Below are 14,922 nucleotides of genomic sequence, written 5' to 3' on the forward strand. Positions count from 1 at the left end.
TCAACATGAACAACATGTGTACACAAAAGAACAACAGCCCGAAGGGCACAGGGGCGGGTGCTGGGTCTCCCAATAGGAGCTAGAAGAAAAGGAATTTACGGTAAGTAAACAAAATTCCCTTCTTTGTCGCTCCATTGGGAGACCCAGACAATTGGGACGTCCAAGAGCAATCCCTGGGTGGGTAAAAGAATACCTCAATAAAAAGAGCCGAAACGGCCCCCTCTTACAGGTGGGCAACCGCCGCCTGAAGGACTCGCCTACCTAGACTGGCGTCTGCCGAAGCATAGGTATGCACTTGATAGTGTTTCGTGAAAGTGTGCAGACTAGACCACGTAGCTGCCTGACACACCTGCTGAGCCGTAGCCCGGTGCCGCAATGCCCAGGACGCACCCACGGCTCTGGTAGAATGGGCTTTCAACCCCAAAGGAAGCGGAAGCCCAGAAGAACGGTAGGCTTCGAGAATCGGTTCCTTGATCCACCGAGCCAAGGTTGACTTGGAAGCCTGCGAACCCTTACGCTGGCCAGCGACCAGGACAAAGAGCGCATCAGAACGGCGCAGGGGCGCCGTGCGAGACACGTAGAGTCGGAGTGCTCTCACCAGATCCAAAGAGTGCAAATCCTTTTCACATTGGTGAATTGGATTAGGGCAAAAGGAAGGCAAGGAGATATCCTGATTTAGATGAAAAGGGGATACCACCTTAGGGAGAAATTCCGGGACAGGACGCAGAACCACCTTATCCTGGTGAAAAACCAGGAAGGGGGCTTTGCATGACAGCGCTGCCAGCTCAGACACTCTTCGAAGTGATGTGACTGCCACCAGGAAGGCCACCTTCTGCGAAAGACGTGAGAGAGACATCCCGCAGAGGCTCAAAAGGCGGCTTTTGAAGAGCCGTCAGGACCCTGTTAAGATCCCAGGGCTCCAACGGACGTTTGTAAGGTGGGACCATGTGGCAGACCCCCTGCAGGAACGTGCGGACCTGCGGAAGCCTGGCTAGATGCTTTTGAAAAAACACGGAGAGCGCCGATACTTGGCCCTTGAGAGAGCCGAGGGACAAACCCTTGTCCATTCCAGATTGTAGGAATGAAAGAAAAGTGGGTAAAGCAAACGGCCATGGAGGAAAACCATTATCAGAACACCAGGATAGGAAGATTTGCCAAGACCTGTAATAGATCTTGGCGGACGTTGGCTTCCTGGCCTGTCTCATGGTGGCAATGACATCCTGAGATAACCCTGAAGACGCTAGGAGCCAGGACTCAATGGCCACACAGTCAGGTTGAGGGCCACAGAATTCAGATGGAAAAACGGGCCTTGTGACAGCAAGTCTGGGCAGTCTGGAAGTGCCCACGGTTGACCCACCGTGAGATGCCACAGATCCGGATACCACGACCGCCTCGGCCAGTCTGGAGCGACGAGAATGGCGCGACAGTAGTCGGACCTGATCTTGCGTAGTACCCTGGGCAGCATCGCCAGAGGGGGAAACACATAAGGCAGTCGAAACTGCGACCAATCCTGGACTAAAGCGTCCGCTGCCAGAGCTCTGTGATCCTGAGACCGTGCCATGAAGGCCGGGACCTTGTTGTTGTGTCGTGACGCCATGAGATCGACGTCCGGCGTTCCCCAGCGGCGACAGATCTCTCGAAACACGTCTGGGTGCAGAGACCATTCCCCCGCGTCCATGCCGACGACTGAGAAAATCTGCTTCCCAGTTTTCTACGCCCGGGATGTGAACTGCGGAGATGGTGGAGCCTGTGGCTTCCACCCACTGCAGAATCCACCGGACTTCCTGGAAGGCTTGACGACTGCAAGTGCCGCCTTGGTGGTTGATGTAGGCGACGGCAGTGGCGTTGTCCGACTGGATTCGGATCTGCCTGCCCTCCAGCCACCGATGGAAAGCCAATAGGGCTAGATATACTGCCCTTATCTCCAGGATATTGATCTGAAGGGACGATTCTATCGGAGTCCAGGTTCCTTGAGCCCTGTGGTGGAGAAAAACCGCTCCCCAACCTGACAGGCTCGCGTCCGTGGTGACCACGGCCCAGGTTGGAGGTAGGAAGGATTTTCCCCGAGACAGAGATGTGGGTAGGAGCCACCACTGAAGTGATGTTTTGGTTGCAAGGGAAAGAGAGATGTCCTTGTCGAGGGAAGCCGCACTCTTGTCCCATTTGCGAAGAATGTCCCATTGGAGTGGCCGTAGATGGAATTGCGCGAACGGCACTGCCTCCATAGCTGCAACCATCTTCCCCAGGAAGTGCATGAGGCGCCTTAAGGGGTGTGACTGACTCTGAAGAAGTGATTGCACCCCCGCCTGCAGAGAAAGCTGTTTGTCCCGCGGTAGCTTGACTAACGCTGGCTGGGTATGAAACTCCATCCCGAGGTAAGTCAGTGATTGGGTCGGTGTGAACTTGGATTTCGGGAAATTGATGATCCACCCGAACTGCTGGAGAGTCGCCAGAGTGACGGTAAGGCTTTGTTGACACGCCACCCGAGAAGGGGCCCTGACTAGGAGATCGTCTAATTAGGGGATCACCGAGTGGCCCTGAGAGTGCAGGACCGCCACGACGGATGCCATGACTTTGGTGAAAACCCGTGGGGCTGTCGCCAGGTCGAAAGGCAATGCCACGAACTGGAGGTGTTCGTCCCCGATGGCGAAACGCAGGATACGTTGATGTTCGGGTGCGATCGGCACATGGAGATAAGCATCCTTGATGTCGATCGATGCTAGGAAGTCTCCTTGTGACATCGAGGCGATGACCGAGCGGAGAGATTCCATCCATAACCGTCTGGTTCTCACATGTCTGTTGAGTAACTTGAGGTCCAGAACGGGACGGAATGACCCGTCCTTTTTTGGCACCACGAACAAGTTGGAGTAAAATCCGCGACCACGTTCCTGAAGGGGAACGGGAATCACAACTCCTTCGATCTTTAGAGCGTCCACTGCCTGAAAAAGTGCGTCGGCCTGTGCGGGGGGTGGGGAGGTTCTGAAGAAACGAGCCGTAGGTCGGGAGCTGAACTCTATCCTGTAACCATGAGACAAAATGTCTCTCACTCATCGGTCTTGAACGTGTGGCCACCAGGCGTCGCCAAAGCGGGAGAGCCTGCCACCGACCGAGGATGTGGCTAGGTGAGGCCGAGAGTCATGAGGAGGCCGTCTTGGAGGCAGTGCCTCCTGCGGCCTTTTGGGGGCGTGACTTGGACCGCCACGCATAGGAGTTCCTCTGGCCTTTCTCCGGCCGGTTGGACGAAGAGGATTGGGGCTTGGCGGAGGGACGAAAGGACCGAAACCTCAATTGGATTTTTCTCTGCTGAGGTCTCTTAGGTTTGGATTGGGGTAAGGAGGAGTCCTTTCCCGAGGATTCCTTAATAATCTCATCCAATCGTTCGCCAAATAAACGGTCGCCAGAAAAAGGCAAACCAGTTAAGAACCTTTTGGAAGCAGAGTCTGCTTTCCATTCGCGCAGCCACATGGCCCTGCAGACTGCCACAGAGTTAGCAGATGCTACAGCCGTACGGCTAGTGGAGTCCAGGACGGCGTTCATGGCGTAGGACGAAAAAGCTGATGCCTGAGAGGTCAAGGAAGAAACATGCGGAGCAGAATTCCGTGTGACAGCATTAATCTCAGTCAGACAAGCCGAGATTGCTTGGAGAGCCCACACAGCCGCAAAGGCCGGGGCGAAAGACGCGCCCGTGGCCTCATAAATAGAACTTCACCAAGAGCTCTATCTGTCAGTCAGTGGCATCCTTCAGGGATGAGCCATCAGCAACAGACACAACGGACCTAGCAGCCAATCTGGAGACTGGAGGATCCACCTTGGGAGAGTGAGCCCAGCCCTTAACGACTTCAGGTGGAAAGGGATAACGCGTGTCAGTGTGCCGTTTAGCAAAGCGCTTGTCCGGGACCGCTCTGGGCTTCTGGACAGCGTCCCTGAAGTTAGAGTGATCAAAAAACGTATTGCGCGTACGTTTGGGGGAACGAAATTGGTGTTTCTCCTGCTGAGAAGCCGACTCTTCTACAGGAGGAGGCGGGGGTGAGAGATCCAACACCTGGTTGATGGACGAGATAAGATCATTTACTAAGGCGTCCCCCTCAGGTGTATCAAGGTTAAGGGCGAAGTCAGGGTCAGAGCCCTGAGCTCCCACGTCCGCCTCGTCTTCCTGAGAGTCCTCAAGCTGAGATCCAGAGCAGCGTGAGGAGGCCGGGGAAGAGTCCCAGCGAGGCCGCTTAGCCGGTCTGGGACTGCGGTCCGGGCAGGAGTCCTCCGCCTGGGACCTAGGGGCTAACCTGGGAGCGCGCTGCGGCGCGGACCGAGAAGGGCCTGGAGGAGACAAGCTAACAGAGGCCGGAGCCTGTGAAGGGCCCGGTCTGGACTGCAATGCCTCAAGGAGCTTAGATGACCATTTGTCCATAGACTGTGCAATGGATTGAGAAAGTGACAGAGTTTCTCAGCGAAAGAGGCCAACGCCGGTGACTCTGTCCCTGCAGCCTGCTCAGGGGGAGCAGGGGGATCTACATGAGCCGAGAGCCCACAAGTGCCCTAGGCTCCGGCTGAGCAAGCGTGGCAGGAGTCGAGCATTGATCACAGTGAGGGTAGGTGGACCCCGCAGGCAACATAGCCCCACAAGAGGTACAGGCTGCGAAAAAAATCTGTGCCTTAGTAGCTTTGCTCCTTGTGGACGACATGCTGTTGTCTCTTAGGAGAGTCCACTGAGGGTATATGGGAAAAGGGTATACAGCCTGTCCGAACAGATAGATAGATAGATATATATATATATATATATATATATATCTATTATATATATAATTATGTATCTATTCCGGCACCCTAGGGGGACCAGCACCGGGTGACCGGTGTGGCTTACCGACCGCTAACGAGCGGAGTGTGTCCTCCAGATTCCCTGTCTTGGATCCCCCGGAGCTGCAGAGCTTTGTCACTGAGAAGCATCCACCGGCAGAATGCCAAAAATGGCCGCCGGAGCTCTCAGGGGAGGAGTGGGGCCAAGGGCGGCGCCAGCAAAGAGCGGGAATCTGGGGTCCCCACAGTGGTCAATGAGGGGGGAGACATGCATGATGCTCCAGCCCTCACATCCGACGTCATGTCGGTAATCCCGCCCTTCCCCCTGACAGGCAGGCCCGGGGGCGGGATTTTTCGCAACTAGGCCGCGGCGAAGCCAGGGACTAAATTTGAGACCGCGCCCGACAAGCAGGCACAGTCGGCGCGGAAGTCCGCCGAAAAGACAACGGATTGAACTACCGCGGCTTCCGGGAAGAAGGTGCGACCCTCCCTGTACAGTCCCCCCATGGGGACACAGAGTACCTTCACGTTGCAGAGCCCGGTCCCTGGGGTTGAAGAGGCTCCGGTCCGGCAGGTTCCACCAGGGGCTGCGGATGGAGCACGGTCCCAGCAAATGGATGACCGCTCAGGATCCCACTTCTCCCAGAGCCGCATAAGGGATGGTGAAGGAGACGGCATGTGGCTCCAGCCTCCGTACCCGCAATGGGTACCTCAACCTTAACAGCACCGCTGACATAGTGGGGTGAGAAGGGAACATGACGGGGGCCCCATCGGGGTCCTCTTTTCTTCCATCTGACATAACTATGTATGAGAATGCATGAGTGGATGTGTGCCTCCTTCCACACAAAGCATAAAACTGAGGAGCCCGTGGTCCACGGGAGGGTGTATAGGCAGAGGGGAGGGGTTACACTTTTTAAAGTGTAATACTTTGTGTGGCCTCCAGAGGCAGAAGCTATACACCCAATTGTCTGGGTCTCAATTGTCTGGGTCTCCCAATGGAGCGACAAAGAAAATAATGATTAGCCCTTAAAAAGGGAACCGGTCACCATATTTGGCCCCTATAAACTGCGGCCACAGTAGGAAGCTCTTATATACAGTATTCTAGAATGCTGTATATAAGAGCCCAGTGTGTAACGTTAAAAAAAACAAACAAACAAAAAAAAAAAAACGCTTTATTATACACAGGGTGCATTTGGGTCAGACACTGGTCTCTGTCCGCGCCTCCTCTCTTCCTCTCGTTGCCGTACTTCTTCCCGGCTCCGTGTGGATGACATGTCCTACGTCGTCCACACAATGGCCTTCATTACGCTCCTGCAATTGAGCACTTTGATCTGCACAAAGTACTGTAAGTCCCCTTTCAGGTGTCCATGTTTCAGGTACATGTGACATCCGTTTTTAGCACGGATGCCACGTTATTCTATGGTGTTACTCCCAACGCACCGTGTGGCCCTGCACAGACACACAGAGACATGTCCATTTTTTTCTCCGGCAGCACGGGTGTCACACGGAACGCACACAGATGTGATTCGTGTGACATGTATCAGAGAAAACACGTGTCTTTGAAATTAAAGGATTTCCTATACTCACATGTCTCCAGCGCTGCTGTCTTCAGCGCTGCTGTCTCCTGCTTCCAGGTCCGCTCATTATGCTCATGCATATTCACTATGCCGCGGACCTGGAAGCAGCAGCATCAGCAGGGACAGCATCGCTGGAGTCAATTAAGTATCCAGCAAGCAGTGTGTGTGCGCGCAGGGACATCCGGGGAGTCATCGGAGTAGCCAATGAACTCGGATGACCTCCTGATGTTACCCCAGAGACACCGTGGGTGTCGTAACAGTGACTTCACAAGCTCATCAGAGTTCATTGGGAACTCCGATGAACTCGTGACATTACTGTCCGTAGCGGAAGGGTGTCATAAGAAGGTCATCCGAGTTCATTGGGAACTCCAATGAACTCGTGACATTACTGTCCGTAGCGGAAGGGTGTCATAAGAAGGTCATCCGAGTTCATTGGATACTCCGATGACCTGGACCTCACTACACACACTGCTTGCTGTCCTCAAGTCCAAGGTGCAGTGAATATGCATAAGTATAATGAGCGGGCCTGGAAGCAGAAGACAGCAGCTCCGAAGAAAGCAGTGTTTGAGACAGGTAAGTAAAGAAAATCATTTTATTTCAAAGACACGTGTGTTCTCCAGTACGTGTCACAAGTATGACCATACCGATACGTTTGGCTTGTACCTGTTTCAACACGGACGTCTGAAAGGGGACTAAGGCATAGGAGTGGGGAAAGGTCAAAGAACATCTGCGCATGTGCACTACAGCAGAGCAGATCAAAGTGCGCATTCGCAGGAGCGCAATGGAGGCGTAGGACGCGTCATCCACAGAGAGCTGGGAAGGAGGACGGTGACTGCACAGGATAGAGGAGGAATCAGACCAGAGACCAGCGACACCCATCAGACCTGCCCACCCCCTGAGTATAATAAATGTCTTTTTTACATTATATACAGTGGCTTGGACCCATACTATTATGAGTAGTAATATATATACTATATATACACTACTATTATAATACTATAGTATTCTAGAATACAGTATATAAGATCTTACTTGTGCTGACCGCAGTTTATGAGGAAAAATCCTGGTGACAGGTTCCCTTTAATACGTCAATTTTCAGCAAATCTGTGGTCGAAATCTAATTTCTAACGTGAAAAAGTAGATTGGATTTTTATTTCAATGTGTGAACATACTAAAAAGAGTAGGCTTTTGTCTAAATTCTATCAGATAGGGTTGCTATGAACTTACTCCTAGTTAATATGTTATTTCATTTACTGCTAGACACGGATAGTGCGTCCAAATCTAGATGATCGCTAACGAGATCGAAGAGCACAAAACGATTCATGTAGGAAGAATTTTATTAAAAATTAACAACCTTCTCTGTGGAAAGAAACAAGTTTTTGTGTTTGTTTGTTTTTACAGAAGAAAGAAGAAACTGCAAACAGAAGAAAAAAACAAAAAAACAAAACAAAACAAAAACAGCATTGGGTAGTTAGCAAGAAAAGCATTCAAACAACATTAGGATACATTATACAATATACTATAAGCCATGTAATAAGATGAACCCGCACCCACCGCTAGAGTCCTGGAGATCATCCTTGCATAAGAATAGGATAGTAAGACACTCCCAAATTTTTTTGACTACTGAAATACAGGTACTTCTAGATCTAGTAGACTGAGCACAGGAGTGAGCGTGTGCCTTACTACCCGAAAAAGGATATTCAAGCTAAGCCAAAACCAATAAGAAATCATTGTAGGATCGGCATATCATCAAATGACCACTAAACCTGCGATACAAAAAAAAAAATTCTTACTACTAAGTATAGAAGTCGAAAGGTCCAATAATGAATGATGGCGGATAGAGACCGGGATCAATATTTGACTTCATATCTGTGACCTCCGCTACTTAGTCCTATAAAGGCAGGCTTAGTGGTCAAAGTTTCATGGCAGTGTCACTTGAAACAGAAATAGGTCTTCCTTTTTAATTGTTTACAACCCCTTCCCCTCGAATTACAAGCTTCTACATAATAATGAATGAGCAATGGTCACAGGTATAAAAAGAAGAGAAAAGCAGCTAGAGAAATCAGGAAGACAATTGCCCGCGCTGTGCTTATAAGCGAAGATGCCGTATGTACCAATATATCACGTCATTGGTAGATACGGAAGGGTTTATTGCAGTATCACCCCAATATGGCCAATGTCTATACAACAATGCATATATATGTATATAGCCGAGTCGTGCTGCAACTATACAAGTCTTGGGTTTGGGTACGCTGCCGGATGGACAAGTATGAAGGGAATTTTGTTACTTACCGTAAATTCCTTTTCTTCTAGCTCTTATTGGGAGACCCAGACAATTGGGTGTATAGCTACTGCCTCCGGAGGCCACACAAAGTATTACACTAAAAAGTGTAAGGCCCCTCCCCTTCTGGCTATACACCCCCCGTGGAATCACGGGTTCTCCAGTTTTAGTGCCAAAGCAAGAAGGAGGAAAGCCAATAACTGGTTTAAACAAATTAACTCCGAATAACATCGGAGAACTGACAAACCGTTCAACATGAACAACATGTGTACCCGCAAACAAAACCAAAAATCCCGAAGGACAACAGGGCGGGTGCTGGGTCTCCCAATAAGAGCTAGAAGAAAAGGAATTTACGGTAAGTAACAAAATTCCCTTCTTCTTCAGCGCTCTATTGGGAGACCCAGACAATTGGGACGTTCAAAAGCTGTCCCTGGGTGGGTAAAGAAAAACCTCTTGTCAGAGCTGCAAGACAGCGCCCCCCTACTGGGAAGCCACCGCCGCCTGCAGGACTCTTCTACCTAGGCTGGCATCCGCCGAAGCATAGGTATGCACCTGATAATGTTTGGTGAAAGTGTGCAGACTGGACCAGGTAGCTGCCTGGCACACCTGTTGAGCCGTAGCCTGGTGGCGTAATGCCCAGGACGCACCCACGGCTCTGGTTGAATGGGCCTTCAGCCCTGATGGAACCGGAAGTCCAGCCGAACGGTAGGCTTCCAGAATTGGTTCTTTGATCCATCGAGCCAGGGTGGCTTTAGAAGCCTGCAATCCCTTGCGCGGACCAGCAACAAGGACAAAAAGTGCCTCGGAGCGGCGCAAGGGCGCCGTGCGGGAGATGTAGATTCTGATTGCTCTGACCAGATCTAACAAATGCAAATCCTTTTCATACCGGTAAACCGGATGAGGACAGAAAGAAGGTAAGCAAATGTCCTGATTTAGATGGAAATCAGATACTACTTTAGGAAGAAATTCTGGAGTGGGGCGCAAAACCACCTTGTCCTGGTGGACCACCAGGAAAGGAGCCTTGGATGACAGTGCTGCCAGCTCAGACACTCTCCGAAGAGACGTGATCGCCACTAGAAACACCACTTTCTGTGACAGGCGAGAAAAGGAAACCTCTTTCAAAGGCTCGAAAGGCGGCTTCTGTAGAGCAACTAGTACCCTATTCAGATCCCATGGATCTAACGGCCGCCTGTACGGGGGTACAATATGACAAACCCCCTGTAGAAACGTGCGCACCTTAGACAGACGCGCCAGATGCTTCTGAAAAAACACTGATAGTGCCGAGACTTGCCCTTTAAGTGAGCCAAGCGACAAGCCTTTTTCTAACCCCGATTGTAGGAAGGAAAGAAGAGTAGGCAATGCAAATGGCCAGGGAGACACTCCCTGAGCAGAGCACCATGATAAGAAAATCTTCCACGTCCTGTGGTAGATCTTGGCAGACGTGGGCTTCCTAGCCTGCCTCATGGTAGCAACAACTCCTTGAGACAATCCTGCACACGCTAGGATCCAGGATTCAATGGCCACACAGTCAGGTTCAGGGCAGCAGAATTCTGATGGAAAAACGGCCCTTGGGACAGTAAGTCTGGCCGGTCTGGAAGTGACCACGGTCGGCCGACCGTGAGATGCCACAGATCCGGGTACCACGATCTCCTCGGCCAGTCTGGGGCGACGAGTATGACGCGGGTGCAATCGGATCTGATCTTGCGCAACACTCTGGGCAAGAGTGCCAGAGGCGGGAATACATATGGGAGTCGGAACTGCGACCAATCTTGGACCAAGGCGTCTGCCGCCAGAGCCCTTTGATCGCGCGACCGCGCCATGAATGCCGGGACCTTGTGGTTGTGCCGAGACGCCATGAGGTCGACGTCCGGCACCCCCCACCGGCGACAGATTTCCTGAAACACGTCCGGGTGAAGGGACCATTCCCCTGCGTCTATCCCTTGGCGACTGAGGAAGTCTGCTTCCCAGTTTTCTACGCCCGGGATGTGTACCGCGGATATGGTGGATGCTGTGTCCTCCACCCACGTCAGAATCCGCCTGACTTCCTGGAAGGCTTGCCGACTGCGCGTCCCTCCTTGGTGGTTGATGTATGCCACCGCTGTGGAGTTGTCCGACTGGATTCGGATCTGCCTTCCTTCCAGCCACTGCTGGAAGGCTAGAAGTGCCAGATACACTGCTCTGATCTCCAGAACATTGATCTGCAGGGTGGACTCTTGCTGAGTCCACGTCCCCTGAGCCCTGTGGTGGAGAAAGACTGCTCCCCACCCTGACAGACTCGCGTCTGTCGTGACCACTGCCCAGGATGGAGGTAGGAAGGATCTTCCCTGTGACAATGAGTTGGGCAGAAGCCACCATTGCAGAGAGTCCTTGGCCGCCTGAGAAAGGGAGACTTCTCTGTCCAGGGATGTCGACTTCCCGTCCCATTGGCGAAGAATGTCCCATTGAAGAGGACGCAGATGAAACTGCGCAAAGGGAACTGCTTCCATGGCTGCCACCATCTTCCCTAGGAAGTGCATGAGGCGCCTCAAGGAGTGCGACTGGCCCTGAAGAAGCGACCGCACCCCTATCTGTAGTGACCTCTGCTTGGTCAGCGGAAGCTTCACTATCGCTGATAGAGTATGGAACTCCATGCCAAGAAACGTTAGAGACTGAGTTGGTGACAGATTTGACTTTGCAAAGTTGATGATCCACCCGAAAGACTGGAGAGTCTCCAGCGTAACATTCAGGCTGAGTTGGCATGCCTCCTGAGAAGGTGCCTTGACAAGTAGATCGTCCAGATAAGGGATCACGGAGTGTCCCTGGGAGTGCAAGACTGCTACCACTGCCGCCATGACTTTGGTGAAAACCCGTGGGGCTGTCGCCAGACCGAATGGCAGAGCTACGAACTGAAGATGTTCGTCTCCTATTACCAAACGTAGAAAACGTTGGTGCTCTGTAGCAATTGGTACGTGGAGATACGCATCCTTGATGTCTATTGATGCCAGAAAATCTCCTTGAGACATTGACGCAATGACAGACCGGAGGGATTCCATCCGGAACCTCCTGGCGTTCACATGCTTGTTGAGCCTTTTTAGGTCCAGAACAGGACGGAAGGAGCCGTCCTTTTTTGGAACCACAAAGAGATTGGAGTAAAACCCTCGCCCTCGTTCCTGAGGGGGGACAGGGATTACCACTCCTTCTGCTCTTAGTGAGCTCACCGCCTGCAGAAGGGCATCCGCTCGGTCGGGATGTGGGGAGGTTCTGAAGAACCGAGGTGGAGGACGGGAACTGAACTCGATTCTGTACCCGCGCGACAAAATGTCTGTCACCCACCGGTCTTTGACCAGTGACAGCCAAATGCCGCAAAAACGGGAAAGCCTGCCACCGACCGAGGATGCGGAGGGAGGCGGCTGAAAGTCATGATGAAGCCGCTTTGGAAACGGTTCCTCCGTTTGCTTTCTTGGGTCGTGAGTGAGCCCGCCATGAATCAGAGCTCCTTTGTTCTTTCTGCGTCCCTTTGAATGAGGAAAATTGGGCCTTGCCTGAGCCTCGAAAGGGCCGAGACCTCGGCTGCCACTTTTTCTGCTGAGGTTTGTTTGATCTGGGCTGGGGTAAGGACGAGTCTTTACCCTTGGACTGTTTGATGATTTCAGCGAGCTGCTCGCCAAACAGTCTATCTCCAGATAATGGCAAGTTGGTTAAACATTTTTTGGAACTAGCGTCTGCTTTCCAGTCCTTTAACCACAATGCTCTGCGCAACACTACGGAGTTGGCGGACGCCAACGACGTACGGCTCGTAGATTCCAGAACCGCGTTGATAGCGTAGGTCGCAAACGCAGACATTTGTGAGGTTAGGGTCGACACCTTTGGCACTGCTGGCTGCATGACAGCCTCTACCTGTGCCAACCCAGCTGAAATAGCTTGGAGTGCCCACACGGCCGCGAATGCAGGGGCAAACGACGCGCCGATAGTTTCATAGATAGACTTCAACCAAAGGTCCATCTGTCTGTCGTTGGCGTCTTTAAGTGAAGCGCCATCCTCTACCGCGACTATAGATTTTGCCGCAAGCTTGGCAATAGGGGGATCCACTTTTGGACACTGGGTCCAGCGTTTGATCACGTCAGGGGAAAATGGATAACGTGTATCCCTAGCGCGTCTGGAAAAACGCTTGTATGGCTGAGCGTGGTGTTTCTGGATAGATTCTCTGAAGTCAGAGTGGTCTAAAAAGGCACTCAATTTACGCTTGGGATACAAGAAATGGAATTTCTCCTGCTGTGCAGCAGCTTCCTCTGCTGAGGGAGCTGGGGGAGAAATATCCAACGCACTATTGATGGCCGAAATAAGGTCATTGACCATAGCGTCACCATCAGGGGTATCCAAATTGAGAGTGGTCTCATGGTCCGAAACCTGACCACTTTCTTCAGTCTCATCATAGAGAGACTCATCCCTGTGAGACCCTGAACAATGTGATGATGTGGAGGGTCTGTCTAAGCGAGCTTGCTTGGGCTGGCTGGGGCCGTCATCTGAGTCAGAGCCATCAGCCTGTGATACATGAGAGCCCCTTGAAGTACAGACTCGCTCCAATTGAGGGGGACCAGGGGGCAAGGACACAGCCGTGTCCGGAGCCTGAGTAATTGGCCTGGTTTGCAAGGCCTCAAGGATTTTTGTCATAGTGACAGCCATCTGACCAGCCAAAACTGCAAAATCTGTCCCTGTTACTGGGGCAGGACTTACAGGCGTCTCTGCCTGGGTTACTACTGCCACCTCCGGCTGACGAAGCGTTACAGGCACGGAACATTGCACACAATGGTGGTCAGTGGAGCCTGCCGGTAGATCAGTCCCACAAACAGTACAGACAGTGTACACAGCCCGCGCCTTGGGACCCTTGCGTTTTGTGGAGGACATGTTGCTGTCTCCTCAGCGCAATATGGGGTCTATAGCCAAGAAGCGCCCTACAGTGCAAATATATATACAATATCTATATGGCACCAGAAGAAAGTACACAAATAGAATCACTGTGGCACAAGAGGGGCTTTCAGCCTGCTTACCGCCCGCCTCAGAGCGGGTGTGTGGCCGCCAGACGCCCTGTCTGAGTCTCCCAGAGCCTGCCTGCCTGTCCCCAGCCGGACCGCATGAATAATGGCTGCCGGCGTCCTGTGAGGAAGAGGGGCGGCTCTGGGCGTTCCTAAACGAAGAGCGGGAAAGCGTGCTCTCACTGTGCCTCGTGAGGGGGCTGGAGCATGTAAATCAAGCTCCAGCCCCCGGCGCTGGCCATTGCACAGCGTCTCTCCTCCGCCCTGATTGACAGGGCGGAGGCGGGAACGAAGCGGCGCTAGGCCGCAAAAGCCGGGAAGTAAAGTTAGGAGCGCCGCCGCCGTAAAAGCGCGGTCGGCGCTCTGTCCCCGGCGCCCTGCATGTCGCAGTTGCGCCCCGCCGCCGGAGCGGTCGGCGCTAGTTCCCAAACACATAACCCGTCACCCAGCCATAACTAAGGTGACACAACCCCATTGCTTATGTCCCCGGCGCACTATAACGCCCAGCAAGTCTGGAGCGTTCTGTGCCTGCCGGGGACACCGAGTACCTGACAGATGCAGGGCCATGTCCCTGACTGTACCAATGCTCGACATCCATCAGGTTCGTTCTGGGTCTGTGGATGGAGCCCGGCCTCAGGGCTTTGTGGCCGGAAGGATCCCACTTCCACAGAGCCCTCCAGGGGGATGTGGAAGGAAAAACAGCATGTGGGGCTCCAGCCTCTGTACCAGCAATAGGTACCTCAACCTTTCAAGCACCATCTGGTGAGAAGGGAGCATGCTGGGGACACTATATGTGCCCACTTTTCTTCCATCCGAGTAGTTAGCAGCTACTGCTGACTACACACCGTGGAGCTATGCGTGGATGTATGACCTCCTTCACACACAAAGCTAAAACTGGAGAACCCGTGATTCCACGGGGGGTGTATAGCCAGAAGGGGAGGGGCCTTACACTTTTTAGTGTAATACTTTGTGTGGCCTCCGGAGGCAGTAGCTATACACCCAATTGTCTGGGTCTCCCAATAGAGCGCTGAAGAAAATAGCGCTTTACCAGGACGTATACTATAAAGGTAGTTAGTATAGAGCAGCGTGTAATGAAAGAACATGAACAGCAACAATACGGGATCGGTATGAACGCCCTGTACACTAATAAGATGGGACATTACATGGTACAATGAATAGAAACACATTAACCTCTGCAGTAGATGTAGTTTCACCTCTGTGCTTGTGCTATTTTTTGGCCGATGTTGTAAGTATATGTATT

At 52.3% G+C, this 14,922-nt stretch overlaps 1 protein-coding gene across 1 annotated transcript in view; it reads right to left on the minus strand.

Moving 5' to 3' along the window:
• The window catches only part of LOC142250687 (uncharacterized), an 82,997-nt gene that overhangs the window by 1,029 nt on the left and 67,046 nt on the right, over positions 1-14,922 (minus strand). The gene's annotated exons all lie outside the window — the stretch shown is intronic.

Source organism: Anomaloglossus baeobatrachus, chromosome 9 (genome assembly GCF_048569485.1).
Source record: "Anomaloglossus baeobatrachus isolate aAnoBae1 chromosome 9, aAnoBae1.hap1, whole genome shotgun sequence".
NCBI classification, from domain to species: Eukaryota; Metazoa; Chordata; class Amphibia; order Anura; family Aromobatidae; genus Anomaloglossus; species Anomaloglossus baeobatrachus.